This window comes from Manduca sexta, chromosome 12 (genome assembly GCF_014839805.1).
Source record: "Manduca sexta isolate Smith_Timp_Sample1 chromosome 12, JHU_Msex_v1.0, whole genome shotgun sequence".
NCBI lineage: Eukaryota > Metazoa > Arthropoda > Insecta > Lepidoptera > Sphingidae > Manduca > Manduca sexta.
Genome location: NC_051126.1, coordinates 362,633 through 375,814, shown reverse-complemented (window position 1 = coordinate 375,814; position 13,182 = coordinate 362,633). Strand labels below are relative to the sequence as shown.

Sequence of the window (13,182 nt, the reverse complement as noted above, 5' to 3'; positions counted from 1 at the left end):
TCGTCGTATTAACTATCATCAGAAAATGTTATTTCAGTTATAAATAGGCGTGGGTCCCTCGTGGTCGATATGCAAGACCAGACAAATATGTATAAGTGTGAGCTCAAGATTCTTTGTGACTTTGATATTTATTTAGATGTATCATTATTGACTAGATGATGTAATTATATCAAACAACTTGTGACCTTAACCTAAACTTGTCGTATTTGGTTAAAATCGGTGAGATTTATACAAAAGATGTTGTTATTGGCAGATTTATGCCAGCACGTTTAGTAACGATATTTATCCTTACTACTAATCTTATGGCTCTCCCAAAAGATCCTTCCCAAATCCACGATTCCTTCCTAGTTTAGCCATGCGCTCACCATGCTGTCATTAAAACTTGTCTGATGTTTCTTAGGTACCTACTATCAGGTGCCATAATTGCTTGCTTCCCAGCCTTCAGACACGAAAACAAAGCGTACTTTCATAACCATATGTCGTGAAGGATAACATTGACCTTTCTATGCATAAAAACGTAACTCCTTTCCATTTGTGTTGTCTGAACTTTATAGTATACTTCTATTGGTATTTAATTTATCAAACTAGTTGCCCCTAGGAGTTTTAAAAGTTAATTATCTTTTAAAGATCCTAAAGCTCATTTGGAAATAAATTCTGCATAAACCTTTAATAATACGTTTTCAAGAAGACTAAATATGTCATTAAGGAAAAGCTTGCTTAACGTGGGAAGATGGGCACGAAATTTAGGCAAGATTTGCAATTTGAAAAGAATGTTACGCGTCATCAGTCTGACTCCCAGGTTAACTATGATATAGATGTGAGTTTATAAATTTCAGCTCCATTTTAGCATTTAGCCGTGTCGCCTATACACGATACTACAAAATATCATCTCAGATTCCAATCGCCTCCCATTTAATATTTGTTTGGCGGACCATTTTAAATATTACTCGTACTTACACTTAACAAAAAATATGTATAAATGAATCGACACCCAGTCGACATTGACTCGTGGCCGACCCGATTATGTCTTAGTGGTTTTTTCAGAACTTTGGCCTTTTTATATTGTTAATTGAATGTTTAATTGCGTTAATTTGCAAGTGAGCTCGTGATGTGACCTTCGGGGTGCACCGATTTGGCAAAAAATCATGCTAGATATAATTACAGGCGATGTTTTATTATTATGAAGGCAGTATTTGTATGTTTCCTTTTTCATAGGTATGCGAGGTTTGGGTACGCGTCACCATAGTATCTTTCTCTATCATTAAACGGCAGCATGTAAGCACTACACTATTTTTTAGGCAGTAGTACACTGTAGCTTGGATGGTTACTGTTTATATTGTTAGCTGAATGCTATAAGTCCTGAGATATAAGTCTTCGTAGTTCAATACAATTAAAAATGTCTGGAAATGCTATGCAATTAAAATTCAAATAAACTTATTACGAATATCATATGAATTGTTTAGTTTTACTATAACTCTATAATGTATATCAAGCTCCATAATGTTTTCATTTTGAATGTTTGCAGTTTTAAATAATATATTTTGAGATTTGAGATAGCCACCTCACCTGATGATGATTATATGTAACTGAAAAAAAATACTGGAAATACAGCCAAGAAACCGAATGAGACCTGTAAGGTGGGCTTATAACCAACCTCTTATTACACCAGAAACGCGAATGAGGCCTTTGTCAAGCAAAGAAAAAATAGTCTAAAAAAACACTTTCGAAGCGACTACGCTCCTTCCCGCGCATTTCTTAGAAACGAAAAAATAGCGGACAGGTATGAAAGTATAATGATCAAACATATTTGTTTTAATTGCGAAATCATTTAGTATTCAGCACACTCGACTGATCTCATTTGAAACCTGTAATAAGTGATTGTATTTACTGTTAGACATTGCAAACAAAACAATAATATAAACAAGTCTGTTATTGTCATGTATTTGACACGTAATTGGCAAACGTATTTCAAAATAAGAACACTTTTATTTTTAAACACGTTCGTTTAACGTTTATCTTTTATAATTTTTATTTATAATTTAGAATCGATAATTGATACACTCACCCGCGCAGTTCGATTTCCAAAGAGTATTTAATTTTTTTAATTCACTTTTTTTTAAGTATTAATAAGAAATTACACGACGAGTTTTCATTACAACGGATGACAATCGACTGAACTCAAATATCTTGGATCTCAGATATCTCATTAAGATAGTGACCTGTCTATGCAGGTGTTTTAGGGGTGCAACAAAGCTGTTTTGTCTTTGGTCTTTAACCTACCTCATTTTTTGTCAGCGACAAGTTATACTTACCAGATGGTAAAAAACGAAACATCGTAGGTATCATGAACAGTACTTTAAATTTTGGGTTTCTTACGAGAATTTTTGCCACCCCTAGCTTTTTGTGAACAGGAAATTCGTATACAGTCCTTTGTCAGCTAGAGTGTGGATCACAATTATGATAAATCTATAGATTATGTAGCTACTATCAAGGTTTTTTCATTATTACATGAATCACTTCATAGGTCTACGGGTGAGTAAATCTATGCTGTGGACCGTGATATTCTCGGTTCAATTGATTGGTTTGATTGGAATATGCAAACAATATTGCAGCGCTGTACTTCTTAACACATCCTGAGACGGATACAGGTTGTGGGAGATGTAGGTGCATTTATTGCGCCTCTAACTTGTTTCTGAGGGTTTAGGGAGAAGGAGGTGTGTGGGAATAATGGAAATTCCTTTCGGATAGGTGGAGGGAAGAAGGGGAAAAGTTTTCGAGTCCTCATAAGACACACGAGGTCACACACACTGAACTGCGTCCCTAAAGCCGCGGCAAATGTCCCTCTATGCATCGGCGTGCATTTGGTGTGGAGACCAAGCGCACACGAATTGTCTCGGCGGGAACGTTTTGATGTCATAACAAGTAATGCGAATGAGCTTTATACGGTTTTGGCAGACTTCACTAAGTCAATATGAAACTTGCTTTATCCTGTTCTAGAATTTGTTATTCTTTGTTTATGTCGTACGACGTCAAGGTTTTCTATACAATACATTGGTATTCTGATTTAACGGACTTTCACATCAGCTTAAAAATCGCACAATAGCGATTAGGATAATCATGTTTTAGCAATAACATTCTTTATTCATGATACATCATGCGTATATCAGCATAAATATTGCACAGACGAATCCTTTTATATTCTAAAATGTTTTTTAAATCATGCTACTTGTCGCATTTTCGCATCGATTCGGTTCTAAAACAATAGATCACCTGTTTAGGTAACATAATAGGGTAACTTTTTATAAACAATACTGCACCGAAGGCCTAATTTTAGACATTCAATTAGACTCATCCATGATTCCTAGTCTGATGGTGGGTGTTTTTGTGCAGGCGCGGAAGACGCGAGGCCGCAGTAGTTCCGTGTTTCCCGCCAAATTATCCGTGAAATGTCGCTTCTCCGTGACGACAAAATGGCCGCCCAAGATGGCCGACGTTTGGGTGCCGTCAGACAATTGGCTTTTGTACAAAAATTGCGTGAAATCCAATTCGCATACACGATAACACAATAACGTGACATTCTTTAGAAAATCATGTTTTTATTAATGTATTCATCGCTGTATTTACTGAAGTATTTGGGTGAGGTGATGAATTTTTATGACAGTTAGAAAATCAGGTTTTTGAAGCAATTATCTAAAATTTTTGCAATCAGAATGCATAACTAAAAAGTAATTATAATTCACTGATGTGTGTACGAGGTCGCGTCTGAATTCTAGCAAGAGTCGATATTGGTGTAATTTTAGTGAACTTATTCATTAGTCATCGTTCTTATTTCTGTCCTTATAAAAATATGAAAAAGGACGAGTCTAACGCTAAATGGACCGCAAAATTCTATTGCGAGTAACAAGTAAAGTGAAGAAGAAAAAAATAACTAACTTTTGTTCGTTTTTCTGCTTGCAGGTTTTTTGTTACAATAAAAGCATTGACGAATAGTGAATTTTGCAAGTAGATACAGGGACCACGTATTTTTATCACGATTATCCTGTACCACAATATTACTACCATCTAAGGCCTATAACATAACTATAAAAATCCGAGTCGTGGCTCCGTTGCTGCCCTAAAGAACGACAAACTAACAAACATATTTTGATTATTAGTAATCAGTAAATTTTTATCGTAATTTATTGGACCCGAGGTGAGCTTGGCCACTAGAACCAATTAGTTTCACTATTGTGGTTTATAATTTAATATGGTTAATTATAATTGTCTTTATGGTTCTTATTAATGATGCTCATTGTGAAGAAAGCTAACGGTAATTATACTATAGATGCTAAGAAACAGGCTTCATTTAAAATTGCATTCTACTTTGTATCTTTTATTTCTTGGGCTTTACTTGGGTACAAAGTTGATAATTAGATAGTCATAACATATTTGAAATATCTTTTTATAGGTTAGGTACCGCTAGTATCACTATTTCAAGTGAATGGTGCGATGGAGAGCTTGTAAAAAATATTTAAACTATCTACATATTCGTGATCATCTGATGCACTTAAGCCCTTAGGCGTTTTAGGATAAAAAAAATAGGTAAAGTCCTTGGTTTCCTCCATTTTCCTTATCTCCGGACCACGTTTAATTGTAAGAGATTGTCTCAACCGATAAAATCTGTTGTAGAATGTAACCTTTATTGTGACCAATATTCTTTTTTTAATGTGTTCTATTTTTTGTAAATATTTGAATGTTGTTGTTTGCCTAGTTACACTATTTTACTCCAAAGAGAATTATAATAATTTACTCTCTGAAATAAAAACTCGTGTCTATAACATATCTTATTACTTAATTTTATAAATAACTAAGAACACATACACCAATTACTTACAACAAAATCACTAATTGTGCCTCTTCTCTTGCCTTTATTACTTAATGTACTTATAACATGCTTTTGGTGTAAGTAAAAAATATGTCAAATAAACTTGATATTTGGATTTAAAATTTCGTATCCTACTCTCAAGATTTTACGTCACCGTTAAGTATTATCTAATAAGGATCAAAACCACACAAGTCGAGTCCGCAAAATGTCAGCAATGATTAAATAATGGATGGTGACGTCATTGCACCTAAGGCCACGTCTCATTATTGTTATTGGTTATAGGTCGTTTGTGTTTATGCGACAGTAAAATAAATTAGGTGCAGTTTCTAGCCACGCGTATGTATTGTATTGTTTTTATAACGTATTTTTGTAGAAGGTATGGTATGGCGGTTTTTTTTTTGTAACGGAATGTGTTGACGGACCCGTCACTCGCTTTGTAGCCATGTATGTGGGTACCTATTGTATTGTTTTATTAGGTTTTTTGTATACTGGGTTATACGTTTTATTTGTAATTAAGTGGCGAGACGAACCAGTTGCTTACACGACTGTCTATAAACCATGGTAACACCATCAAAATTTTTATTGTAAAGCACAATAGGCAGTGCACTGCGCTCGCCACATAAAGTCCAGGTATTTCACAATGTAGAATGGCGGTAGAAATTAACATTGAGGTTATAAATATTTAGTCAATGTGACACTAATATTTCTTTTGGGTTTATATGTAGGATCCATTGTCATAATATCAGTGATGTACAAAATACCCTGTACAAAGTATCTGGAATACAAAATACAAAATACTTTTAAATTAAGTATTTCAGATACCAGATACAAAATACTTTCGTAAGTACAAGTACTTTTGTAAGAAAACAACATTTGAATTTAAATTTGTTTGTTATAGATCATCATTATAGATCACAAGAATAATTATTTTAATTTTAAGTTAGATTAAACAAAACCAGCTCTTCAAACATCTTATCACTCATTTTCCTTCGATGAGGCCACATGATCATACCCCCATAAGAAAAAGTCGTTCCACAGAGGCAGAGCTCGGCAAACAAGTGTATTTAATTTTTTTTTTTTTTTATTGTAGTGTAAGTATTTAAGCTCTTTAGGCTTATGTCTTTATTATTAAGGTATTGCAATGTTTCTAAGTCAGCAGCGCTGGCAGGAGACCCCGTGTTTTCGCCACTTGCAATAGAGGAATCAGAATCCGCTAAAAAGATGTAATAAGATTCATCCTTTCACTTATTTAATATCAGATTCTTGTTTTTTCAGATCAATTTATTTTTCGTGTTTCAGTCAGTATAGGTTCTTTTACATATTCTTTACGCTCTTTTGGTACCCACTTCATATAAAAAAACGGATCGGATCGAAAGGAAATATATAGTATAGAAATAGATAAAGTAGCTGAATAAAATAAAGCTTACGTTTCCATATTTACGATCTCCAATTTCACAAAAGTAAACGAAAAATAACTGATTTCAAATCAATCATAACTATTCATAACAGCCGGTGAAATTTGTAGAAAGAAAGAGTCGCTATCTATTAATTTTTCCTCAAGTATAGTGTCCAAGAACGGCTCGGTCAGTTCTACGCATTTATTTTATAAACGACACCAAATAATCTCTACTTTTTCTAAAGTATTTTATCAGAAAAAGTATTTATAAAATACTAAGATACTAAACAAAAGTATTTAAATACAAGATACAAAATCCTTTCTAAAAAAGTATTTTAGATACAAGATGAAAATAAGTATTTTGTATCTTGTATCTGTATTTCAAATACTTGTATCTTAGATAAGTCACATCACTGCATAAAATACATAAAAAAAAATAATGTACAGACCGGATTATGTATTGTATACATATATTTTTTATTACAATGTCATAAAATATTGCCTAGCAACTACCTTAGGTCCTTGCTGGTAGGTAAGTATATGAATATCGTTTTCTCTGAACACCCTAATTGCGAAAAGAATGAGCGCTCCCCAGCGATTCCATATGTTTCAAGACTTTTATTGACAATAGAAAATATAAATAAAAATAAAAAGAACTAGTAATTGCAAAACCCTTTTGAAAGATTTTTTTTATTTGGTTTATTTTTCGCCTAATTTATAAATAGCGTCATCTAGCGACATCAGTATGAACTAAATTCCATGGTGAGGTTATGTAGCCTTCATACTATATTATTATTATATTTAGAAGCATGAAGAATTAGAGTACTTCGCTAGATGGCGCGCTTATAATTTTTTCGAATAATAACTGGGTTTATCGTTTTGAAAAACAAAATTAACATTTGAAACTGGTAATCAATTATATTTCGTTGTGTGTTACAAAGCGCTTTGTAGTTTTCTGACAGGTTTTGCTTCAAAACAAAAAAAAAAAAAACTTTTTGCGACTTAAAATATGAAAAGTGGCGTGTTTGTATTTTCAAAATTGCGGTTTCGCTTTGGCTTTTGCAAATTGGTCCTTGGGGCTACAAATAAGACGCAAAAGCGTGGCTGTTATTTTACATTAGTTTTTTGTGACAGCGTATCTACCGCTCCGGTGGAGCCATTCATGCTATAAACAATAGGTTTCCAAATGTCAGGCAAAGGACCTGATTGGATAAGTATTTGATGGTAAATGAATATATTGCAAAACCTACAAACTATACTGTATGCACGTGGCTTAGGTATACCTATTGTGTGCACGCGGCATAACATTTATAATAAATTTACCCATTTTTATTGTATCAAAGTCTAAAATATAGATTATGGTCACAATAAAAATAGAATTTATATAATATGGTATTTTATTCCTTTAATTACAAATTAACGTGTAAATTAATTATTATTCGCACTACATATGATTTGAAATAGGAATTATTATTAATTTATTTTAATACCACTTTTCCTCTCAATTTCTACGAAATATAATTCAATATATTATATTTATTTAATATGTATTGCATGCTAGTGACTGAATATAAGTTATGCACTGGGCAGTCCTAGGTTCGTTACCCAACCCGAGGATAATTTTTTCTGGATTTTATTTATTTCTTGCGTTTACATCTCGACAGTGTTCAATAAGGTTTTTAGGAGGCCAGGGGTTAAACTTAATGACTTTGTTTCTAAGACTCAAACTGTACAGACGCCATGCTGCAGTGTGGTTTCATCAATAGAGCAATTTTCTTGCCAAGTAGATTTTCTTGAAAGGGCTTAAAACGTTGGCTCGTATGAACATACGTATTGACAGGCAATACTTGACTGTAACAAACAGTAATTATATACGAGTCTTCTAAAAGAAATTAAGAAAAACTTACGATACTTCCACGTTCCATAAGAAGTCTTGTAAACAGGCGTAATGGGCGAAACAGTAGCTCGAGTCATTCACGTATCACTTGCATGCGATTTTCGGCTCTAATAATCTCCTGATGATAATAACTAGCAATAATTGTTCCGTCTAAATAAGGAAAGGACATCATTTTAATGAGCGTATCCTTTTTTACGTGTGCACGGCCAAGTTACCCATGCCTACTGCACCTGGGCCCTTATTCTGTATGATAGTGTAAACGCGTAACGCGGCCGTATCATGTTATCTTTGAGAAATGTGCGTGGAATGGTATTCTGTAAGCCAAATTTCTATAGTACTAAACATGATGCGTTGTGTTACGTGCTTGTTACGCACTGTTAAAATAACGTGCGGGATAGAGAATAAGGCCCCTGATAGTCACTTACCATTGGGTTGGGTCTAATAGAATGTCGACTAACGAGAGATGATTACCTTTTGGCAGTCGACATAATTATACCGGTCTGTTGGAACTGGATATACACAAGCTGATCCCGGAACGCGACACTTATATGGACCACTATGGCGGGTTGTAATACCTTGTGTACAGTAGTCGCTATCCAAGCGAATATTAATTATCCTACCACAAGTAACTATGCTTCACTCGTAACCTTACTTGCATGAAATGTTGTGTTTATAGACATCAATCTAATAATAGCATTGTCCTCAAATTGGCTACTCCACATACCTCGTTAATTATTCCGTGCATACTTTCCGGAACGTTTCCTTGAACAGTGAAGACTGCTGATTTTCCTGTCGCCACGTCGATTTGACGCGAATTCCAATTTCATAATCCTTATTATTATTGTAAGTTTGGTTTTGCTCTGTGTTTTTTTTACATGATTAGGTATTTCTAATCGATTTCAAAAACGATGTGTTCAATTAATAGTTTATTTTTTATAATTTTACCTCTTCGATTTCAAAATTGATTAAACAATAAAAAAAATCTTTTGTTCTCTTTCATATTGTTCAGATAGAATTTTCATAAAAATCGATTTAAAAATATGGTATTTTTTAACCAAAATAACTGAAAAAATAAGTCATCCAAGTAAGCAAAATTGCGTATTTCCCATTCCTGTAATTCCATACTCCATTTCTTATTAATAAAAAGCAAGAGATACAAACTTTTTTACAAAAATTATACACCAGTTGACAATTAACAGTATGATTAAATAAATGTCTAGTATATTTATAAGTTGAGGATACTGAAGCAATGAATGGACTCCAATCTCAACTGTAGCTAAAATGATATCACTGTATGTAACTAGATTAATGATTTACAGGGGAAACCCAGGGACCTTAATCTCTATGCCACACGTTATTTTTACAGTGCGTAACAAGCTCGTAACGCATCGCGTCACGTTCAATACAATAGAAATTGGCATACAGAATACCATTACACACAAATTTCACCAAGATAACATGACACGGCCGCGTTACGCGTTTGCAGTGTCAGAGACTCAGGCCCCAGGCCTTGACATGCACAATCAAACACCTGAAGTGGGGGTTGACTTGAGGCGTCAAGTTTCCTTCAGTTACGTAACTCGCTGTTATCCTTACTATCAAGTTCATGACATCACTCAAGGCGCTAGTGTGGCAAGGCGTTTAGAAGATTAAGATTTTTTTATTGAAGAGTCGAGTTGTCTTCCTCAGGTTATCGTCTCAAGAGGTCTTAAACATGAGCATATGTTTTTTTATCGGATCTCGGCAAAGTGATCCCATTGCATCTGATGGTGAGTAGAGTTGGATCAAGGAGAATGTTAATTGATGAGAGATGATTACCCCTCAGCAGTCGACACAATGATGAACCAGATATACACAGGCTGATACCGGAACGCGACACTCTTACGTGAGCCATTGTCACTGCTTTTAACACCGTGTGTACTGTGGTCGCTATCCGGGCAGATAGTCGGCAGAATAGTGTAGTATTTTTCTGTCACAAGTTTTTTTATTAATTAATTATTTATCGAAGGATACACGACAAATAATAAAAACAATGTTGTAGCAATTTTACAATTAACAATGATAGCATGAACGCTACGTCTAAGAAACTATAGGACGTTACCAACTCATCGTCACCCTGTCCTATTCGGCATACAAATGTCGTTCCGTCCGCGTCCACGGGCGCGACCCTCGCGCGGGGTCGCTGCATGCTCATGCGCACCACAGAATGCTAAACCGACATGGCCTTCGTTGGACACTCGCTGAGTAAAGCGACTTGTCATGTCCAATTGTTTTGTTACTTTAAGGTGATGTAAAGATGTTCTTGCGAAGGTAAGGTTAAATTGTTGCACAAAACTTTCAGTTTTTTGAAAGTCATCATTTATGAGCTATGTTTAAGTGAAATGATCTGCAATGCAATGATAATTGTCCGCGGCGGCCATATGCTGCATGAATGCGGGTGAGCGTCCACCGCTCCGCCGAATCAGTAGAATTTACAATAATTTTACTGATGTAGATATCATGAGAACAAATTAACTAAATAAGCCCACATAATATGATTATACAACAGTGGCGACGGGGTCCGTATGAGCCGTTTCCTACCGGTTTCCCTTTCGTAATTGATATAGTTGTGTTCATGGCCACTGAAAAGGAAATAGATGTCTGATTGATGTTTGACTTTGTAATAAAAAGAATATATGAAAATGTACATATAATTTCATTTACAATTAATACATAATAGATATTAAAAAATATAATTATCAATAGAATGATTAATTAATAACGTTGCACAATACGTGGATACATTAGCTAATATAATTCATATGCTACTGTTAAGTTATATTTTATTGTAATAAAGTTATTTTTCTGCAATAAATAAAATAAAATATCTATTTCTGTCGCCAAACGTTATTTTATAAGCATAATATTCCGCTTCAATGTATATAAATATTTTAATAACCGATATAATTAACAACTTGAATTATAAAGATATTATAATTTCAGGGCCACGTGTTATTTATATAAGGATAACTGGTAAAATTCGTTTTTTTTAGTAAAGTAAATCCTATTTCCAACAATACAAGTACCATAATCGTTATTTGTATTTATCTTTTCTCATCACTTTTATTCTAGCAAAAGATTTTAACGCGGTCGGAGTATTTAGGTGAATCTACTGATTTATATTTATAGTAATTTATAAATAACGTAACCCGAGGGTATATTTAGGAAATGATTGATATTATTTTACAAGTGACTGCTTTGGTGACGTAGTTGAATTATGGTACGACTGCAGTGCTGAGGTTTCGGGTTCGATCCCCGGGTGGTCAAAGTATTGTAAGTAAAGTTCTTTACTATAACGTGAGAGGGTCGCACCTATCTCGTCATGGTACAGAATACAGACGCCGGGAAGTTGGTGCACTAGTTGTTCCTCTGCCTACCTCTTCGGGGATAAAAGGCGTGAGTATGTGTATTTTATACATGATATTAGGTTATTCTCAATATCAGAGCCTAGAACTATGCCCGGCAAATCGAAATGACAATGAAATAAAATAAAATATAGTTGAAGAAATGTGGGTGAAATAACATTTCTGTCTACCCCTGACTAGAGAAAATATGCATGGTTGGGTATTTTTTTAAATTGTTACAATTAAGTAACTGTACCGGTTATTCGAAACCTAACTTATAATAACGAAGAACGGCTATTCCTTTCCCTTTCCTCCTCTATATAGCTATCTCTCTCGCACATCCCCCACCACCAGCAGGTATCTCCAAGGCGTGAGTGACTTGGAGCGGCGTTCATTGGCGTCCAATTTCCCGCCGCGTACGCACGTACTCCTCTGCACAATACTGACGTACCTCGCGTCGGTTCAATATAAGTAGCAAAAATATTTATTTTAACAACAGACACTCAAAAGGTTTTTTATCATTTTTATCAAGTCACTGTGTTGAATATCATTACTTTGCGCTAAAATATGTTACTGCTCATGTACCTACATATCTAATTTGTAATTTTTATTTTTATTTTTAGCATATTATTTTACTAGCTATCATAATGAGTGATCCGCAAGAAAATATAATGAAGGACAAACATAATACGACACGTCCAGTCTGTGAAAACGATTCTGTGAGTTCTTCATCAGAGTCGAGCAGTTCAGCAAGTTCGGACCATAGTCGTAGAAAATCGCGCCGTCATAAAAAACATAAACGAAGCAAAACGGATCGTTTATTCGAAAAGCTTAGTAAACAGGTGACTGATTTACGTACTAAATATGCACTAGTTTATGAAAAGACATTTTCAGACAATCGTCATTCAGATGACAGTTCTTTTTCTGATTCAGTCAGCCGTGTTCTGTATAGAGATACGGAGGAGCAGGTACCTGTTTCAACATCAAACTTTAATATTAATTTAGAAACCAGTCTTAAAGTACCATCCGTGCCCAAGACTACTCCCCAATATTTGGAAATGTTAAATAATCTTCAACGATTTAATAGCACAGATTGGTCTGAAGTCCGCTTTTCGGACGTTTAAAAAGCTTATGCTCATAGTCCTGGATTTATTGAACTCGAGGTTAATGATGAGATTAAAGCCTATTGTACCAACCGTCATTTAGCATACGCAGAAAAAGCCTTTGCAGTATTGACTTATGCGCTACTTAAACAAAGAGAGGTGCTTCAAGATGAATTGCGCCAGTTTTTGACATGGGCACATACATCCGAACTTAATTTTGAAGAACTAAATGAGAAAATAAATAACGTTTTCCTGAAGGGAGAATTTTTCAAAGTTTCCAATGATATACTGCAGATGGTATGCGGTCACAGGGCCGACATGATACAGCAACGACGTGACAATATACTATCCTTTGTTAAGGAGCCTTTGAACAAATATGCTTTAAAGAAAATACCGCCAACAAATAGCCACCTTTTTGAACCACAAGGTCTTACGTCTGCTATAGATAAAGCTGGTGGTGTAAAAAAGGCATTTTGGTCTATTTCCAAACATGGAAATACTGATTCTGCTGCGCAAGCAGGACCGAGTAGACCATTTCG

The 13,182-nt window shown here is 34.7% G+C and overlaps 1 protein-coding gene across 1 annotated transcript in view; it reads right to left on the bottom strand.

The window, feature by feature from the left end:
- Positions 1-2,170, bottom strand: part of LOC115449983 (sodium-independent sulfate anion transporter) — a 36,444-nt gene extending 34,274 nt beyond the window's left edge. Inside the window, exon 1 of the mRNA XM_037437901.1 lies at positions 2,066-2,170. The gene's annotated coding sequence lies outside the window, so the exon portion shown is untranslated. The remainder of the gene's footprint in view (positions 1-2,065) is intronic.
- Positions 2,171-13,182: the final 11,012 nt, after the last annotated feature.